Source organism: Tursiops truncatus, chromosome 6 (genome assembly GCF_011762595.2).
Source record: "Tursiops truncatus isolate mTurTru1 chromosome 6, mTurTru1.mat.Y, whole genome shotgun sequence".
NCBI classification, from domain to species: domain Eukaryota; kingdom Metazoa; phylum Chordata; class Mammalia; order Artiodactyla; family Delphinidae; genus Tursiops; species Tursiops truncatus.
In genome coordinates this window covers 62,619,670-62,637,141 of record NC_047039.1, presented here as the reverse complement: position 1 = coordinate 62,637,141, position 17,472 = coordinate 62,619,670, and the positions used below count along the sequence as shown (strand labels likewise).

The window sequence follows — 17,472 nt, the reverse complement described above, 5'->3', positions numbered from 1 at the left end:
GTGATTGTACGCATTCACACTGTTGACCCAGGAACTTGTTTTCCCTTTATTCCACAAGTCAAAGGGAAACAACAAAATGCTGTAAACATGTATGAAAGACTCATGTGAATGCCCAAAAGCCTTCTATTGTAGAATTAATATTAACCTGGGTTAAGTCATTTTCCCTTTTCTTTCCCCATCTATAAGAGGAGGGATACTAATCACTGAAGTCTCTTCCAACTTTGATACTGTGTGATTTGTTTCATCCCAGAACTAGGAGAAGTGAACCAGAGTTTTTAAATGGTAGCTTGGCTCCTTGCGGACCACCTTGCCCTCTTAAGGTGAACACATGCCTAGGGTCCCACCAATCACAGAGGATCCATGGGAAAATCTAACAGCTCCAAGATATGATTCATTGCCCCCAAGTTTATGTGTTAAAGAGAACTGGATTCTGCACCGGAACCAGGTGGGTATCTGGTTTAGCAGGGAACCTGCTAGAAATGGGGGTGGTGGCATTCCAGCACTTTTGTTCTGGGTAATGCCAGACACATGAGGAATGCAGGACACGACGACCTTTGAGGGAGCTTCTAGCCCTATGATCTCATGTGACTGCTTCACTGATAAGTATCGCTTGAAAACGATGTCGGGTATGACCAGGCATAGCAGGCTGGGAGCCAGAGCCATGTCTTTCCACAGGCAGACACGTCAAATGTGGCAAATGTAACTTGAGGGAGTGACTGGAGTGTGGTCCTGAAGCAGCTGTGTGCTCTGCCGGCCCCTCCAGAATAGGGTTGACCCATTCCAGGAGAAGCCAGCCCCCTGGGGAGCCTACGTGCTGTGGCTGAGAACGATGGGTCCATTCTCAAAGGGAAAGGGCATGATCAGTCGCTCTGATCACAGTCTGTTACATGGACCCTCCCCCAGCCATCCCATCCCAGCCCGAAGCAGATGATAGGAACAGTCACCTATGCAGCATGGAGCCCTGTCAGCAGCCTGGAGATCCATCATAACGCCCGCAAGCTGAGGGGCCAGTGCGGTCACAATGAGATGAGCACGGGTGGCCTCCCGAATCACCACGCACTGGACGCCCATTAATAATTCAGTCTGTGCCTCTAGCAGGCCGTGCTCATCCCTGCCTAAGGGCCTCTGCACTGGCTGTTCCCTTCTGAAAAGCCTGGCCCCCGGGTCTCACACAGCTGGCTCCTTTCTGCAATTCAAGTTTTATTTCCAGTATCGCTTCCTTAAGCCTTCTATGCACACACCCTCCCAAACCCTCTATCACAACACTCCATTTTATATTTCATATAGCACTTCTCATTATCTGGAATGGTTCTGTTCATTTATTTCTCTGGTTTATTGTCTATTTCCCCTGTAAAACCTTAATGAGAACCAACGTCTCCTGTGTCTTCTCCAACCTGCTCTCAACACCTAGAAAAATATCTAGCAGATAATAAGGGATCAATAAAAAATTAGCAAAATGAATGCATTAGTTAATGAGTTAATTCCATCTAGGACAGGTGTGGGCCAGCCCAAAGAGGGCTCTCCTCTGTGCTGTGTAGCAGTGGTAAGAATTCACGGCTCCAGGGGAGCTTTCATAGACACCTCTCCCCATTTCATGAGCCATCCTCTGTCCTCTCCCCCATTAAAGATCTGAGAATCACTCTCTGACCCATAGGGATTGGCTCCCGACATCTATATTTTAGGAATGATTTTGGTTGCAAAGTAACAACAATAACAACAACCTATTGTAGTGCACTGTAATTTCAACGAAGGGGTTATCATTTTTCTCGAGAACAAATCGGGAGGCGTTGGGCCCGGTGTCAGTGTGGCAGCCCTGCTGTAAAGACATCTTGCCTCTCCCTCCTTTAGAATCCCTGCTCCTAGCACACAACTTTCATCTGGTGCTTGTCACATCACAGTCACAAGATGACTGTGGCACCACCAGGCATCACGTCTGAACTCCAGAGAAGGGAAAAGCAAAGGGAGAAAGAGCCGTGCCTTGTGAATTTGTTGTTCCTTCTTATTGGGAAAATAAAAGCTTTTCCAGACTCTATATCTAGCCCCCTTCTATTTACATCTCCTACCTTAGTACTGGGTCACAAGGCCACCCCTAGACCAGTTCCTGACACAGGGCAATGAGATCACGGTGACTGGTTTATAGTGTCACACTGCATCCCCTGGGGCTGGAGAAAAAGACCCATTTTCCATGAGATCAAGGTGTTGCCACACTCTGCCGAACAAACCGATATATCATAACTAAATGGCCTAGAGCGGACGTTTCACCCAAAATTAGAGCTGAGGCTCACATAAACTGAGTGAAAAGCAGATGCCTTGAGCCATCATGCTTCTGAAGTTTCTGAAGCTTTGGCTGTTCCAAGTGTTTAAATTCCATCAGATGCTGAAATATCTACCCAATATATTTTCTTTTTTTTCTTAAGCTGGCCCAAAGATAGTGTCTGTTATTCAAAACCAGAGGGTCTTCGTTACAGGAGCATCTAACTACCAGCATCCTGCATGGCCCATCAGGCTGCGCTGCACGGTTGCTGTAGGGTGTTAGACAACCCATTCCTATCTCCCTCAGGAATGACAGCCCTTTGGACCAAACACTCTGCTCCCCCTGCGGTGACCCAAACGCTGAGACGTTACGTCATCAGCCTGACAACCTCCCCCTCTTCACCTTCAGACAGTATTTGCTGAGATCCCCAGTGTACAGGGAGGCCCGCTGGGTACTAAAGGCCTGCCTTGTGACAGAGGGATGGGGTTTGTGCAATAACACCATACCCACTAGTGGAGGAGATGTCACATCTCACATCCATGACAAAGGCCGAAACATATCGGGCCTTCTGATTGTGAGCCCAGTACTTTTTTTTCTTTTTTAAGCCATCTGATTCTCCGGGACATACACGCTCTCCCTCTCTCCCCCTTTCGCTCACATACATATACACAAAAAACAGTCACCTACACCCTCACAATTAAGAAAGATCCTAATGGGGCTTCCCTGGTGGCGCAGTGGTTGAGAGTCCGCCTGCCGATGCGGGGGACACGGGTTCGTGCCCCGGTCCGGGAAGATCCCACATGCCGCGGAGCGGCTGGGCCCGTGAGCCATGGCCACTGAGCCTGCGCGTCTGGAGCCTGTGCCACAGCAGTGAGAGGCCCGTGTACCGCAAAAAAAAAAAAAAAAAAAAAAAAAGAAAGAAAGAGCCTAAAGAGTGAAAAGTCTGGCCAGTCCAGCTTAGTATTCCGCCCCTGCTAATCAGCCATAAGGAATATTTGGTGGAGATTCTAAGAATTGTCACACAAGTATCTAGAGAGAGATCTCTGCAGGTCTCTTGCTCTATTTCCTATACATTTATTCTACATTCTTTCCCAATGTATATATCTCTTCAACTTACGCAAGTTTTAGACAGGATTTCTGAAAATGTGTTGCTTGCAAATTACAGGTTTACATGGACAAATGGTTCCCTAATCAGATGACTTTGGATACACCTGATTAAAGGAAGTTCAGTGCTTCTTCTTGAAAGACACTGCAAAGCCTTCTGTATTCCAGAATGCATGATGAGTAGCTGCAAGAGGGATGCGGTGTGTGGCATCTTTCGAATTTCTTTAACCACTGAAATTTCTCCCTTGGTGTATGTTGAAAGGCTGGTGATGCAAGAGATAAGCTTTGGGAAACTGCTAGGGGAAGGGGCACAGAGGGGAAATCCTAGAAACTACTACCTCTTTTAAGTACCAAGAGACACAGTGTATGAGTTGGTTAAGTAGGCCCCGTGCCATTTTATGAGTACCCCTAGTGGATGTCAGCAGATCGTAAGAAATGCCACCTAGTCCACTGTTCCCAAGTTCTACATCGCAGCTGCTGTCCTGGGTGAAAAGCACGTTAGTCTAGCGGAGCGTGCACGTGTGTTCTTGGGCTGATCACGTTATTTCTCTGATCATCAGGTTTCCCTCCTTCAAAATGAGCACTCTAAACCACAGAAACGACACCTGTTCACACCATCTAGAAAATGAAACCAGAGGGATAGGAACCAAAACCCATTATTTCAAAATACTTATTAATAAATTAAAGACAGTGACTATGTAATCTGTTGTGATTTTTAAAGACTATGGTCATTTTTTGGCTGCACTGCGCAGCTGGTGGGATCTTAGTTCCCCAATCCCCTCGGCAGTGAAATATGAGGTTCTAATCACATCCCTGTATCCTACCTCTGTGAAAAAGAAAATGGTCTTCTGTGTGTCCAAGGGAACAAGAACATTAAAAGGCACATGGTGTAGTAGGGGAAGAAACCTAACAAGGGCATCAGAAGACCAAAATTCTAGTCAAGCCTTTAGACAGCTATTGTTCTGAGTTGAATTGTGTCCCTCCACCCAGTTCATATGTTGGAGTCCTAACCCCCAGCACCTTAAAATGCAACTTTCTCTTGGAGACAGGGTCTTTATGGAGGTAATCAAGTTAAAAGGAGGTCATGAGGGTAAGCCCTAATCCAATATGACTAGTGGACTTCTAAGAAGAGGAAACTTGGACACAGACACACCTAAGTGGGAATATGATGAGAACAGACACAGGGAGAAGATGGCCATTGATAAGCCAAGGAGAGATAAGGCCTGGAACAGGTCCTTCCCTCACAGGCCTCAGAAGGAACCAACCCTGCCAACACCTTGGTTTTGGACTTCTAGCCTCCAGAACCGGGAGACAATAAATTTCTGTTGTTTTAGCCACTTAGTCAGCAGTACTTTGTTACAGAGCCCTGGCAAACTAATACAGCTGTGTTCTTGGCTACGTCTTCTAATATCTCTGGGTCTCAGTTTCCTCACCTATAGCATTAGGGGGCAGATGACCTTTGAAATTGCTTTTATCTCTAGTGGTTAGTGGTTAAGGATGAATACAGCCTCTCACTAGTTCTTCTGAGATATAAACATGTACCATCTTCTGAGAAAAGCTTTCCCTCTTGTCTACAGAACAATGGATTACAGACAACCTGACACCATCTTTGATAATCCTGTCTGGCCATCCAAATTTATATTTCAGTAATGACTTTGGGAAGCAAAAGAAGGAAGAAAGGAGGGTCAAAGTAACTCTGATGAAAGGCTACAAACGGATAAGTTCATCCCTTTCTACAGGAAATTCATCATTTGAAAAAACTGGCTTATAACAGATTCCAAGGAGGTGCTGGGGGGGGTGTTCAGATGGAAAGAACAATAACAAATGTAAGTTTCATGACACCATTCCCCATGGCAGAACCTCTGTCAACAATAAAAGCACACATTCTGTGCTCTCTTCACAACTCATTTCTGGGTGTTCTCTTCCCCTCTTCCTCTCTTTCTTTCTAGTGTTTATCATGAAAGAATATATGTTTCAGGCACAACTATTGAACTGGGTGCTACTATCCTGTTCCATCTCACCAATAAGCCAGTTAATAACAATGACTTTGTGCAACCTTTATTGACCTCACATCAGTAATATCATCTTGGTATAAATCCCAGGCTATTAATGAACCTTCAAAGCCTGGAATATAGTATTAATGCCAGAATCATAATTGGTAAGAAGAACATTTTGGCAACTGAAATCGCAATTCTAAATGCTATAAAACAGAACTGATGTGCTAGTTCCCCTTCTCTTTAACTCACTGAATGTATACTCTCCTGCCAAAGGAAATATGAAGATAAGCATTCTAGTCTATGATATGATTTAAAAAAATTTTTTTTTCTTTTCTTTCTTTTTTTTTTTAGTACGCGGGCCTCTCACTGCTGTGGCCTCTCCCGTTGCGGAGCACAGGCTCCGGACACGCAGGCTCAGCGGCCACGGCCCACGGGCCCAGCCGCTGCACAGCATGTGGGATCTTCCCGGACCGGGGCACGAATCCGCGTCCCCTGCGTCGGCAGGCAGACTCTCAACCACTGCGCCACCAGGGAAGCCCTATGATATGATTTTACCATCACTAAGAAGCAATGATAGGGTGACCTTCTTAAGAAGCAGCTGGCTATATTACATTAATATAGTAGCATCAACTATATCAAAACAAAAATCAACATACTTGGCAAGCATCAATCCCACATTTAAATGGACAGTGCTTATATTAGTCAGGGTCCCCATAAGATGGAATACTCTAATTAGATCATTCAAAGGCTTATTTACCAAGGAACTTTTTACAAAGGTGTACGCAGGTTGAAATAAAACCACAAGGAATTGTGGGCAATAATCTGGGGTTGGGAGCTCAGCCACTGTTACCAACCCTAGGTACAAGGAGACAAGGAGAAGGGGTTGGCAGAACCTGGAAAAAGAAAGCCATAAAGAGAAGACTGCCTTGAAAAGAGTAGTGGTGTTCCATCTAGGGACCTTGCCAAGGTGTCCCCACAAGGACGGAGTAAGGAGGATAAGTACTCTGACCTCACTCACCCCCCTCCCTTCAGTGTTCTGCCAGGGCTCTCCACTGATCAAATTCAACCAGAGACAGAACGGGGTGCCCACTGACGTGGTCCATAAGAGTCAGCCTGTGAAGATCAGGGTGAGTAGATCTGCAGGGGCAACTGGGTGACATCCAGCAGAGTGCTACGTAACCCAACAAACTCATAGAAATATTTGTAAATTTTGTAAGAGCAGAAAATGTCTGCTCTTGTTCACCATTTTATCCCCAGCTGTGTCATTCCAACACTAACTTTCCAATTCTCTGACACCGACTGGGTGCCCAATAATTTAATTCAATGTGACATTAACTACCCAGAGTTAGCACAGACCCCAGAAGGTAAGGGCTCAGTCCCACTTCAGACACCAGCTGCAAATGGGGTCCTCAGACGACCTTCACTTCTGCCCAGCCGACTATAAATCTGGAGGTACCCACAACCCCTACTCAGGTTCAGTAATTTGCTAGAACAACTCACAGCTCAGGGAAGCTCTCTACTTTCTCTTACAGTTTTATTATCAAGAGTACAACTCAGGAACAGCCAAATGCAAGAGATGCATAGGGCAAGGTACAGGAGTAAGTAGGGCACAGAGCTTCCACACTCTTTTCAAGGCCACACCCTCCCAGCACATCAACGTGTTCGCCAACCTGGAAGCTTCTAAATTTACTAAATCTTTGGCCATTACTGCTTGAACTCGATCTCCAGTCCCTCTCTCTTTCCCAGAGGTTAGAGGTGGGACTGAAGTTCTACTCCTCTAGTCACATGGTTGGTTCCTCTGGGGACCAGCCCCCACCCTGAAGCTTTCTAAGTACCCCATCTATAGTCACCTCATTAGAATACAAAAGACACTCCTATCACCGGAAATTCCAAGGATTTTAGGTGCCAGAAGCCAGGACAAAGACCAAACATATCTTTTTATCATGCCACACCAGCACATTGTACCACAGTGTCTGGCACATAACAGACACTCTGTATTTGTTAATGAATGATACAGTCTCCAGTGGGTCACTCTAAAGTTCCTTCTCCTTTCCTTCTTTCCTTTTGAAAGACTGCTAAATTTTTTAAGCCAAAACTATACATGGCTTTAAGCTTCTCCTTCCCCTCTAGTCAGATCATCTAGAGAAGACAAACCCTGACTGGCTTGCAGAATCCTAGGGCATTTCAACACCTCTGATACCCAAAGCAAAGAGAGACTCAAAGGAGAAACAGTCACACAGATTTTTTAGAGAAGGAACCTAAACTACTGATATACAACCTGCCCCAGTCTCCTCAGAGTTGTATCCCTTCTTGTCACCTTCACTACAAACAGATTCTGTAGTCCTAAACAGAAGTAGGAAGCTAGGGCTGGACATTTGCTAGAGGAGGTACGCTATTTTTGCTTATATAATATATTGTACAACATGCCACCAAAAGGACTTTATTATGTTTTGGATAGTTTCCCAATGAGACGAATCCCACCTTATACTTTTAAAATCCCAAGGTAACCAGCATTTTACATGTCAGGGAAAACTGGATCTCTACCAGGAGAAAATCTGAAACCAGGGATGAAGAAAATACAGAACATAGTAGAGATATTCTAAATCCATCAACAGGAAAAAAAAAAAAACACCCAAAACCCCACAAAACTGAAAAACAAACAAATCCATTCCAGGCTGATATGCCTTGAAAATACAGTATGAAATTCTACTTTATGTAGCCCATCAAGTTCTCAGGGCAGCACCCTCTCGCCCGCCTGCTTGTAAGCCTCACAAGCGTCCTATTTAATAAATCACTTCTTATCTATCAAAAAAAAAAAAAAATGAGGGTTGGGGAAGAGCAGTGAAGTTTTCCATCCATCAGCAGAACTAGCTGTCAATGGGATTGGACTGTCGTGAGGCTTCTCTACAGCAACAGCCTCCTAATATTAACAAAATGAGCCAAGCTCTATGACCAAACTCTGAAGCCTCAACCTAAACAGTTATCCAAAGGCTTGATCAGGTCCCTTTGGAGAATATTTTTAGGCTGTTCACACAGCCATGACCCATCTTTCTGGGGAAAGGGGCTCCTGAATTTCCTCAGCTGAGTGTCCTCTCTGGCCAGTGCATCCTCTGTGCACGGGACACCTCCTTTGATCAACAGCATCGTTTCAGGCACTGATCACAAAAGGCGTCCAAGAACAGATTGTGATCACTTGCAAAAGCTTGCTAGACACACCTGATCGTGGAAAGAAATGCCTAAGGCAGTTCTAAACCCAGTTGATCATTCTAAATGACCTACGGGGAAGGGAAGACGGGCATGGCCAGAGGTTGCTGGAAAGAAAGACAGTGAGAGAGAACTGAGTGGATATCTGGGCCCACCCAAGTGTACGGAATTACATCTGGAGGTGGGGACCAGGTGTCTTTTTTAAGTCACACCGACCTACCCCACTATCACCCCATCACACAGTGGAAGAGACACAAAATTTTCCTTTTCATATCTCTAAACGATACACTGGATTGGTTAGACTGGAGTTACGTGGGGAACTTTTTCAAAATATACATGTGCAAGACCCTCCTTACCCACCACCCACCTCACCATCCTGAGAAACCTTACGTGGTGGCACCCTATGAATTTTGCAAGAAAGAGCTCCCTAGGTCATTTCGACCCTCCCCCTCCTCCCTTCATCCTGCCCCATCCCCGGTTGAGATCCACTAAACACTAGTTCCCTATTACACTCAATTACTAGAAAGAAATATACTTGGGTCACATATCTTAATTCCCTGCTGACACACCTTAATGGAATTAATATTTAACAATACACACTTGACTTAGATCAGAAATGCCTGATAAAGGTTATCTACTTGAATTTTACATTGTTATACCTTCTGGAAAATCATTTTCAATCATCTGATACATTACTCAACATCCATTACATAAACCTTCACAAAACGCCATGTCTAACAAGAGATGGTCCCCCCCCAGCAGAACACGTCTGTGTCTTTCTAACAGACAGTGATAATGAGATATTGCAAAGCATTTGCCCTGATGCCTCAGCTGCTAGAAAACAAGCCTTAAAAAAAAAAAAAAAAAGCAATAACTAATACTGGTGAGGATCCTTGGAAATGGCTTGTAAGACAGCGCTATCGATAGAACTTTCTGTGATGCCAGAAATGTACTACATCTGCACTGTCCGATTCAACAGCCAATAGGCACATGTGGCTCGTGAACACTTTAAATGTGAATCGTGTGACTGAGGAGTGAATTTTAAATATTATTTAATTTCATCTAATGTAAATTTAAATAGCCGCATGTGGCTAGTGACTATATGGAACGGCATGGTTCTAAGGCCACTTTTCATATTTAAACTTAGAGTTAATACATACGCATAAGTAAGATGACCCAAAAATTTGACAGTAGTTTCAACTTAGGTACAAATGTTATGTGTAAATTGTAAGAGTGTCCTCGGCCTTTAGCAATATTATTCAAAAGGATTTGTGCATTTCCAGGGTTGACTATAGAAACTTGGCTGCTCTCAATAAAAAGCAAGCTCAGGTCATCTCTCTGATGCAGCCTGATTTAACCTGACGTGCCTTTTGGCCTGGGCTGTTACTGTTGGAACTGCTGGGACCTGATGGCAGAATAGCTGACCTTCCTCTGAGCAGGGCCACCATAACCCCTCTGAATGGCAGGGCAGTGACATTTACTCTCCCCTCAGCTAGGGACCCTCCCCTGTTCCAACCTCACCTGGTAAAGGGAGGGCAGGAGGTGGCTTTAGGGCTTTGTTAATTCACACCTGGAGGGTGTGTTCTCTTTCCAGTGAAGGGCCCAGTGGGTCTGCAGGGTTTCTCAACCTCGGCACAGGGACATTTTGGGCCCTATAATTCAGTTATGGGGACCGTCCTGTGCATTGGAAGATGTTTAGCAGCATCCCTGGCCTACCCATTAGATGCCAGTAGCATCCCCCCAACTCTCCCAGTAGTGCCAACAAAATATTTCTGCAGACATTGCCAAATATTCACTGGGGGACACAAAATCACGCCTGGTTGAGAGCCACTGATCTAGACAGTAAGTTCTTGGACTATGGGTTTCTTAATAAAGCAGACCCATCTTAGTCTTTTGTTTTCTCTTTAAAATCTCTAGTACCCAGCAGATGCCTGTATGTGACACACACTCAATTAAGCACTGCTTGGATGCATGAATAAAAAGCCAACATTATTTTTTAACTTTTTAAATATCTCCCCCAGTGCCTAGAATAGTGTAAGACTCAATCAACAAATGTTTTCTGGTTTGTTAATAGTGTTATAGGTTTAAAAAAAGTAGGAATTCCTATTAATGACTATTTCTGAGGAAGAGAAATGATGGGAAAAATACATCTTTTTTTGCATCCCTTAATGTACATGAAGCAATTTCCTGGCCTGTTAGGGTCTTTAGTAAACAGAGTAAGTCCCAACACACACACTCACCAGTTCCAAATTAAGTACCATAATTGTCTGTGCATGAGGAACCAGGGCTCCATCACCTCAGTCTCCGTCTTTTCACTGAAGCTGGTTGGGGGGCTGTGGTCAGTAGGACCCCTTCCTCACTGACTGGTGGAGCCAATCATCGCCAGGGCCAGATATGATCCCCAGGAACCCCTGCTGCCAGGTTCCCTGCACGAGAAACATTGATGGCTCAGGTCAGTTGTAAGTCCCTGAACATTCAAGCTGTGTTTGCCAGCACGCGATGCTTTTACCTCATTTGTCACAATCAAACACCAGAAAATAAGCCTCCTGTCTAATCAAAGCCAAACCTTTGCACCTAAAACTTAGCAGATCTTTTACCTCCATGTACACATGGCATGTGGCACAGCACTGCAGAGAGAAATGAAAGGCATTGCCACGAGGTACAGATTTAAACCAATGATACGTTCAGCATAGTCTAGCCTACCCTGTTTACCTAAACAGCTGATGGTATTTTGAGCTTCTTGGACAAGATGCTTTTATTTAATGGGAAATATCACTAAGTTCCATACTGCTGGCTGTACATTTAAAGAACTGCTTTACTCAAACAGCCGAAATCATTACGTCACACTGCTATTTTACTAGGGACAAGGTCAGAGCATTTATTATAAGTAGAAAGGAAAAAAGAAGTGCAGCTGGTTGTAAGAGCCCTCACTTCCCTTAGAGCAGTGACTTGCTGGCGACATATTAGAATCACCTGGGCAGCTTTTTAAAGTCCCAAGGGTCAGGCTACAGACCAGGCAAGTTAAATCAGACTCTCAGGGTAGCACTCGGCATTGCAGATTCTTTTATGTAAATGTTTTATTTTAGAACAGCTTCAGATTTACGGAAAATTGCTAACATAGTATAGCCATTTCCCATATTCCACACATCAGTTTCCCCAGTTATTAACATCCTGCATTAGTATGGTATATTTGTTACAATTAAGGAGCCAATATTGACACATTATTATTATTAACTAAAGTCCACACTTTCTTCATATTCCCTCAGTTTTTTCCTAATTTCCTTTTTGTATTCCAGGATCCCATCTAGGATTTACATTTAGTTGTCGTGTCTCCTTAGGCTCTTCTTGGTTGTCACAGTTTCACTGACTTCCCTTGTTTTTGATGCCCTTGATGGTTTTGAGGAGTACTGGTCAGATATTTTGTAGAACGTCCCTCGATTGGGATTTGTCAGCTGTTTTCCTCATGACTGGACTGGGGTTACATGCTTGGGGAAGAAGACCACAGAGGTAGAGCCATTCTCAATATGACATCACTACGGACGCTGATCCTCATTCGGCTGAGAGAGTGTTATCAGGTTTCTCTGGTATAAAGTTGCTCTTTGCTCCCCTTTCTCATACTGTACTCTTTTGAAATAAGTCACTATGTTCAACTCCAACTTAAGACATGGGGAATTCTATTCCACCTCCCTGAGGGTATAGGATCTAAATAAAATGTTTAGAATTCTTTGGTACAGAACATTTGTCTATTTTCCTTCATGTATTTATTCAATAATTAATTCATATCAGTATGGACTCATTTAGTTTCTACTTTGGGTTTCAACCCTACACTACTTCATTTATTTTGCTGCTTACCATTTCCAGCCTTGGCCATTGGGAGCTCTTTCAGGTAGCTGTGTCCCTCTGACACATCCCCATCACTGCGTTGTTGTTTTACTGAGCACTTTCTTTTCGGCGCTGTAAGATGCTCCAGGCTCATCTTGTTTATTTTCTACCCTAGTCCTAAAATCAGCCATTTATCCAAGTTCCGGTTCCTTTTGTTGGAGAATAATATTAGAAACCAAGATCTGGGGGCTAGGTATGCTCGTTGCTACTGGGGTGTCATTGCCTCTAGGTCCTCTCAGGTGACAGAACAAGGAAGTACAAATGTATGTACGCTAACCCATGTATATACACATATCTATAAGTATTTCTATATATAACCATCTGTGTCTATATTAAGCTAACATGAGTCCATATTGATGTCTCCAACTCTAATCTGTTATCACATGGATGATTCCAGCCTCCTCCTTTTACTTATCTGTAACCTCCAACCAAACTTGGCTCCCACCATTGTGCATGCATTTACTTAATTGTTGAGTTTCAGTATGCATGTACAGTGGCATTAAAATCATTAATCTGTACACCCCTGGGACATAGCATTATCAACGAGGGTAGAGTGCTTACATACAGTTCATTTTGTCTTTAGTCTTACAGACTCCACTCATTTCTGAGATTACTTAGGTCAGCACCTTTTTTTCTCCACAGCCTTCAGTGAGGTTGTTTAACACATTTGTAGCACAGTTATATTGTTTTATCACAATTCTGCATTTCATCCTGGCATACCCAACATACTAAATGATTTTTTAAATTTGCATACATTAAGGTTCACTATTCTATAAAGTTCTATGGGTTTCTGACAAATGCATAATATCATGTGCCCACCATTACAGTTATCATACAGAATAGTTTCACTCTCTTAAATAATCCCCTGTGCTTCACTTATTTCAACCCTTTCCCATTTTCCCTAAGCTGCCATAGAACTAGAACAAATAATTTTAAAATTTGCATGGAAACATAAAAGACCCCTAATATCCGGAACAATCTTGAGAAAGAACAGAGCTGGAGAAATCCCATCCCCGACTTCAGACTATACTACAAAGTTATAGTAATCAAAACAGTATGGTACTGGCATAAAAACAGACACATATATCAAAGGAACAGAATAGAGAGCCCAGAAACAAACAAACAAGCCCACGCACTTATGGTCAATTAATCCACAACAAAAGATGCAAGAATATACAATGGAGAAAAGATGGTCTCTTCAATAAATGGTGCTGGGAAAACTGGACAGTTATGTGTAAAGGAAATTAGAACATTTTCTCACGTCATGAATAAAAATAAACTCAAAATGGATTAAAGCCCTAAACATAAGACCCGAAACCATAAAACTCCTAGAAGAAAACATAGGCAGAACACTCTTTGACATAAATATTAGCAGTATTTTTTTTTATCTGTCTCCTAAGGCAAACGAAACAAAAGCAAAAATAAACAAATGGGACCTAATTAAAAAGCTTTTGCACAGCAAAGGAAACCATCAACAAAACAAAAAGACAGATTACTGAATGGGAGAAAATATTTGCAAATGATATGACCAATGAGGGGTTAGTATCCAAAATATATAAACAGCTCATACAACTCCATATCAAAAAACAACCTGATTACAAAATGGGCAGAAGACCTGAATAGACATTTTTCCAAAGAAGACATACAGAAAACCACAAATAACAAATACTGGTGAGGATGTGGAGAAAAGGGAACCCTAGTGAACTGTTGGTGGGAATGTAAATTGGTGCAGCCACTGTGGAAAACAACATGGAGGTTCCACAAAAAACTAAAAACAGAGTCGCCATATGATACAGCAATTCCACTCCTGGATATATATCTGAAGAAAACGAAAACACTAATTTGAAAAGATACATGCACCCCAATGTTCATAGCACCATTATTTACAATAGCCAAGATATGGAAGCTATCTAAGTATCCATCAACAGATGAATGGATAAAGAAGATGCAGTATATATAAAAACAATGGAATACTACTCAGCCATAAAGACGAATAAATTTTGTCATTTGCAACAACAGGGATGGACCGAGATGGTATTATGCTTAGTGAAAAAAGTCAGACAGAGAAAGACAAACATTGTGTGTTATCACTTATATGTGTAATCTAAAAAATAAAATGAACTAGTGAATATAACAAAAAAGGAATAGACTCACAGATATAGAGAACTGGTGGTTACCACTGCAGAGAGTGGGGGAGGGGCAATACAGGGGTACAGGATTAAGAGGTACAAACTATGTATAAATTAAATAAGCTACAAGGATATATAGCACAGGGAATATAGTCAACATCTTACAATAACTATAAATAGAGTATAATCTATAAAAATTTTGAATCACTACGTTGTATACCTGAAACTAATATAATACTGTAAATCAACTATACCTCGATAAAAAATAAAATAAAATAAAATAAAAAACTTACTGGCAGGGTTTTGGTAAAAGCAACAGTTTGGAATACCCCAGCATAGGGATGAGCATGTAACAAATGACCAGTCAAAATGAGTTCCCTTTTCTCCATTTTAAATGCTTTCTTGACTGTTTTCATGGTATACTCTTTGACCATTTTATTCCAAACATTATGAAGGACTGGCATAGTTATTATGAAATATCTCCCAATAGATGCATAAACATGCAAGATGGGTTATAATCTAGAGTTTTGCTTCTCTTGGAAACTGGCTACCTAGAATAAAGAAGTAAGCCTATTTGACAATCTTTTTTAGAAGGAAGTGATTCATGTTGAATCCACAGGAAGTTAATACTGGTCTATTTTTTAACTATTAGGGGAGGGGGTGAGAATTTACTAACGTCATGGAAACAATAATAAGTAGCAAATAGCACATATGATTAAAAAAAGGGGGGGGGCGAAAAAAGTGATGTGTTTTTTTTTTTTTTAACAAGGCAAACAGGAAAATAACCAGGAAGAACATTTTTTTGAAGCAACAATGGACCTTTTTATGATGACACCTTTGTACTTTTAAATTTCTGGACCCATATACAGGCAAGCAAGCAAGCAACAACAGAACTAAAAGCCAGAAAAGGTGAAAAGAGGGAAAAATAAAAGAACTGCATTTATCAAGTCTTTATGCTCCAGGCACGCTAGGAATTACACACGTTTAAATTATTTAATCCTCGTGACATATTTATACCATTCTCACTTTATAGATGAGAACTGAGGACTCAGAAAACCTAAGTAACTTGCCACATATGGTTCACATGGCAGAGACAGGAAGCCAAGTGTGCCTCAAATCCAAGCTGTCTAGTCCCATCTCAAAATCATTGTACCATAAAGCTCTAACTCTTTAATTTCTGAAAAGGGGAAAGAGCGTGGAAAATTTAATTTCCCAAAAATACTGCCAACATTCCTAGATATTTTATAAACTCAATCCTAAATTCTGCTTATTTTCTTGTATGGATAGCCTAAGAATTCCTTTAGCAGTTCTGAAAGGAAAGAAATCACCTTTCATTTCTTGTAAGATACGGACTGGTGCATTTTCACAATGACCTCCCTAAGACAGTAACCCTCCTCTTGCATCTCCCCAGTAGTCATTAGTGAATCCCAGAGCCCTCCATTCCTGCTTTCAAAAGATCTGCCAGCCCAGCAGTAGTGGCACTAATGAGAGCTGGCCATGGCGTAACAGACGCCAGTGACTCATGGGAGAGAGGGGCCAGGTCTAGCGATGCATCTCCCTCTTGTTGCAAACATTAAGCCCAACCAAATTCTTCACAGTAAAACTGATGATGAAACTCACAGAAGGAAAAATGTCAAGGGGTCAGAAGTGGTCACAGAAACCACTGTAGAACCCAATTAAAAGTGGGGCTTTTCCAGCTTCCCTGTGACAGGTATTTTTGTGAACATTCCCCTCTCGTTTCCCCAAGGAGAGGTGGTGAAATATAAACCAAGAGTAGGAAACACTGCTCTAAGAAAGGAACTTACAGAATTTACAGTAGTGGGTGCAAAGCAAATTAATTAGGAGTAATTAAAGATACTCTAAGAGAAAACAACCCTCTGTCATGTCAACTAGGCTGAGATGCGGAAATGGTAACTGTTAACTTTTAGAGATTTTATTCCCAAGAGAGAAATAGGGCTGTCTCCCCACACTCATGCTGAGAATCTCAGGTGGGAATGTTTTGAAAGCCACTCGTCTAGGGTCTGATCTTCCATTTTGCAAGTCCAGAAATTCAATTTTGTCCACATATTCAAAGCTACTCAGGTTCTCAGGGACTTTCCTGCTCACTGACTTATAAGATCCTAAAACACAAAACAGAATGCCAAAGGTGTGAGGTTTCTTTTCACTTATAATATTTTTGTTTCTATTTTTTAAATTTAAAATAGTGGACAAAATTTTTTATTAGTTATAATACTAATATCAGGGAACCCTCTTGTACCAGCTAGCTACCGCTGTATAACAACCATGTCAAAACTTAGAGACGTAAAACAACAAGCATTTGTTTTTTCTCACACATCTAAATCCAGCAGCGCCGTTCTGGGCCAGGCTCAGCTGATCTCTCCTGGTCTCACACAGGCACTTGTGGTGAGCTGGTGGCTGGGCCATAGGCGGCTGATCTAAGATGGCCTCACACACATGTCTAGTGTTACGTGGCAATCAGCCATTGCAATATGAGTGAATGGGCCTTGTTTCTCATCACTGGGCAAGTTGGCCTGGGCGTGTTCCCGTGATGGCTGTGCAAGGTTCAGAGATACGGAGGAGTATTCAAGACCTCATGAGACCTAAGCTTAGAACTGGCACACCATCACTTCCATCAAATTTTACCAGCCGAAACAAGTCATAAAGCCAGCCTAGGTTCAAGGGGTGAAGAAATAGTCTCTACCTATTAATGGGGTGAGTCACAAAGTCACATACATGATATAGGAAAGGAAATCATTACAGCTATTTTAGCACCAATCTTCCATACCTCCCTTTCTCAGGTTCTTAGAATCTGAATTAATAAGCAGAGGTCACTTGATAAATACAAAATCAAATCTAGTTGGACAGTGCTCCGGGGTTATTTCAACCAAGCTTCAAAAGAACT

At 42.4% G+C, this 17,472-nt stretch overlaps 1 long non-coding RNA gene across 20 annotated transcripts in view; it reads right to left on the bottom strand.

Moving 5' to 3' along the window:
* LOC109549903 (uncharacterized) overlaps window positions 1–17,472 on the bottom strand; it is a 148,510-nt gene that overhangs the window by 47,990 nt on the left and 83,048 nt on the right. For 18 of the 20 annotated variants that reach the window (XR_012332522.1, XR_012332523.1, XR_012332531.1 and 15 more), the window contains one exon: window positions 10,800–10,985. The exons of the other annotated variants lie outside the window; for them this stretch is intronic. This is a non-coding gene — a long non-coding RNA (uncharacterized lncRNA). The remainder of the gene's footprint in view (window positions 1–10,799; window positions 10,986–17,472) is intronic. 20 annotated transcript variants of the gene reach the window in all.